Consider the following 4190-nt stretch of genomic DNA (forward strand, 5'->3'; position numbering starts at 1 on the left):
CAGGATATTTCACAACCTGCTCCAATCCCATGGGTGCCATACGCACACCAGAGCCTGTGAAAGTGGATCTGGGTCTATAAGGAGAAGTTCACCGGTTTCACCATGCACGCAGGGGGGGGGGGGGGAATAAACATCCACCACCTTACAAACTGCACGCTGTGTTTTCTTCGCGTTTGCCGATGAAAGATGGCTGTCTTAGAATGTGTTCTATTGGTAAATGATGGGAAAATATGTACATCATCACAGTCATCCCAGCAACAGACAAAGCAGTTGTCTGTTGGCAGTCTGTTGGAGGCGTATGTCATCGAACACATCAAAGAACACGTATTTATTACAAAGGCATCATAATGAATGGGGCATGAATTTAACAGAACTATGTTAACAGCTGTGGAGATATAGTTGAATAGGAATCTTGTTTGCTAAGGTTTTGTTGTGTTTGGGGCTTGATACAGAGAGCAAACAAACAAATATGATGTTTTGCATGTGGCTTTCTGCAGCACACACACACACACACACAAGCCAAGAACAAATGTCATCACAACAGACCCTGAAGAAAGTGGATTTCAGTTTGTTGGCTCGAAGGGGACAATTATTCAGTTTGACTTAGTAGTCATCGTTGGCCAATAAAGAGAAGGACTTGGCTTCTCATTCACCAGGGTCCAAGGAGGGAGAGAGCTTTTGCCTTTGGCCTTTCTATGTAAGCTCATGAATCACGGTTTTGCTTCTCACAGTAAATAAGGGTCAACTTGGTCGACTGACCGTGAACACAGTGTACGAAAACGCCAAGAAATCGGAAATACTTCATTTGAACATTGAATGAAAAACGGATTATACTGTATTTATAATGGCACACAGTGCACAAGAGCAGTCCGCTGTGTAAACAAGTAGACTCCATCAGGGCTTTTGTGTATCATTTCACATAACATCACAGCTGTAATGTTAGTTTTTGTTGTGAAAGGCCTACATGAACTGGAAATCCAAATCCAAGATTAGTAATGAAGCCAAGCAATGCGATAAAGGACAATACAAACACATGTATAAGACACAACACTCCTCAGACTATACAATCGTGGCATTATGGCAACACTTACACACACTTGAAAAGGTCTGATTATTGCCTGTGTACTTGCTGTTTGTGTTCCTTGTCGTTCACATGGTTTACATTTATGTGGTAAGCGCTGGCTTTCCTCAAGTGTTTCACCTTATTAGTACTGTCACGTATGCTGAAAAAGGACGTGAATGCAGAAATCGGGTAGGGAAGCACAAAAGAGGTATTTACAGTTCCAACATAGTGGAGCCTAACCAAGCCAAGAAAACTATTGATTGTACATGTGACAAATGTCTAAATATTAGCCTCCGTATTGGAGCCGCTAGATCCTAATAACACATGGCTGTGATTGAACCAATGGTGGATTATATTTATATCCAAGTCTGTCCTAGGTTCAGGTTCAATCGTAGTTATTGACCCCATCCAGAAAACATGAGGCAGAGTGTGGGAATGGAAAGTACAGTGCATACAAAGGGATTTGTGTTAATGCCTCAAAGATGTTGAAGGAAAAGAAAAATATGATGATCAAATTCATCATAATGAAGGATAATTCTGACTTGGTTTAACAAGCATTTGGACTGCAAGAGAAGAATGGAGCGGTGTATAGGTACTAAAACAACCATTCTCTGGACAGATGATGCATCTTAATTGGGAACGGAAAACCTAAAATAACACCTGCTTTGTCCTTTAAACCTCATGTAAACAGCACCTCAACCACAACACAATGCCTCGCTATGTGTCTCCAAATTGGTGAATTCAATTAAATGTGTCATTCTTTAACTTAGGTAAAAAAAATGAGGAGTTTCTTCAACTTCAAAAAACGAACTGTTTGTGAACTTGCAGGAGCACATTGAGTAAGGAGCAGGAGGACTGGCTCCGGAGCAGGGGTCCAGACAGCCAAAGATGCTCTGAACCCAGGGACCCAATGATTGCAAACAGAGGATGTTCCTGAAGGAGAAGGTTCCTGGAGATGTGTCGTTAGGACTGAGAAGTCCGAAGATAATGGCTCAAATAGAACAGTGTGTCTCGTACCCACCCCACCCACATTGCATCACAGTCTGTCTCAACGACATGGGTGAAATATTTCTGCTGTCACAACAGATTTACTTTACGATGCATGTTGACTATTTTATTTGAATGGACATCGTGGAGACAGATTTGGGGCATTTTCCAGATGTTAGTGCTGTGCTTCAAACTACCACAGGGGTTGAAGAAACACTCTAGTCTGCCAGGTTTTCCTATACACTCAAAGACTAATTTCATCCTCCCTTTAGTCCCCTAGCCGGTCTAGCCTCCACCACCACCATTAGAGAGGCGATAACCCTCACTGTTGATTCCAACATAGTGGCACTTTCATGCTACGGGCACCACCATGATGAACATGAACATGACACTGATGAGGTTTGGATCACGTTTGAGTGTTGCCAAATAGGAGAAATGTGATTTGATTTCCCACCAGCTGTTATTCTGTTTTTATAAGAGGACACAGTCTAAACATGTTGAACAGAGAATTTAAGCACTTGTTTTATGTCTGTCTATTGCTCAGACAGAAAGTGAAACTGGAAAAACACGACAATTATATCAAGAGTTCTTTCTGAATACCCCACAATAAAAAAACGATGGTGATTTCCGAGCACATTAATCATCTTGTCAGTTTTATGAAGTAATGCATTAAACATGGTGGATCATGAAGAAGACTGAGAGAAGATGTTGGAGCACAAAGACAAGTGCAGTGTGTTGTGTAAGGAAGTGAATCCCACTTATAGCATGACGTGCCACATTATTTATTAGACAGCAAAGCAATAGGGCTTTTACGGTTAAACACATTTGCTGTGAGGTAAAGGGGGTAATGGGATTGTGTAAGCTTCTGCAATATAGCATTTTAATTTTGGGCCAAATGGGAGTGGATGATGATGAACAGAATGCAGGATATGATGAAGGAGTGAGTTCTGGCTCTGGAAAATGTGGAGAGAATGCAGAGTGCAGAGGTATTCCCACTTTGTGACGTGAAGTATCATAAAAAGAGACAAATGTGGTTACAAAAAACAATGAGAAAAAAAGAGTGAAAGTTAAAATAGGTAAAGACTTGAAATACATGATGCGGTTGTTAGTCTTGTTAGTGAGTCTTACTGAGTAGAAACATGTGTGTGTTTGTGTGTGTGAGTGCGTGTGTGTGTGTGTGTGTGTGTGTGTGTGTGTGTGTGTGTGTGTGTGTGTGTGTGTGTGTGTGTGTGTGTGTGTGTGTGCGTGTGTGTGTGTGTATGTGTGTGTGTGTGTGTGTGTGTGTTTGTGTTTTAGAGTCCAAGTCTGTGTGCAGTGCATGTGTGTGTGCATGTGTGTGTTTGTGTCTGCATGTGTTTGTACCTCTGTGTGTGTGTGTGTGTGTGTGTGTGTGTGTGTGTGTGTGTGTGTGTGTGTGTGTGTGTGTGCGTGTGTGTGTGTGTGTGTGTGTGTGTGTGTGTGTGTCTGTGTGTGTTTGTGTTTTAGAGTCCAAGTCTGACACTGTGTATATGCATATGTGCAAAAACAAACAAAAAAGTCAAACAAAGGAACTAGGAGAAGGATTCTCAGTGCAGGAGTGGTGTGTGTGTGTGTGTGTAGTGGTGCAGTCGTCAAATATCCACCAGGGTTGGGAGATCATCTCACACCTATTCTATGGCTTTAATTCCCCTCCGGGGAGCGGAGCGGTTATTGCTGTCCTGTCCAGTAATTACAGTTTGGATACAAGAACACGGTAGGGTCACCTCCGTGTTACACTGAACGCTACACCCCTCGGGAACGAGCGTAAAATTGCTCGCCCTGCCATTCGGAGGACCGCCGTCATCGTGGTGGAAGGCAGCATAACATTTTGATTAGGGAGCAAAATTTGAATAAGAGGAATATGGATCAGCACAGGAATGCAGCCTTTCTAAGCAAACATGATGATATCTCATGAGGGACTGAAGGAACAGCCACAGGGATTGTTTCCCACTCAAGCAGATTACTTTTTTAGGGCGAACTGGTTAAGTACCAAAATATTTCTTTTTTTAGGGTTTCCCAGCACTTAATGTGGAGTTAAACATTGCAATTCCCGCACATCTCTGCGGAGGGTCACTGATCCCTCCCACATTGGTAATTGAAAAGCACTTTCGTTGTTGACATA

The sequence above is a fragment of the Micromesistius poutassou genome (assembly GCF_964030765.1).
Source record: "Micromesistius poutassou genome assembly, chromosome: 7".
Classification (NCBI taxonomy): domain Eukaryota; kingdom Metazoa; phylum Chordata; class Actinopteri; order Gadiformes; family Gadidae; genus Micromesistius; species Micromesistius poutassou.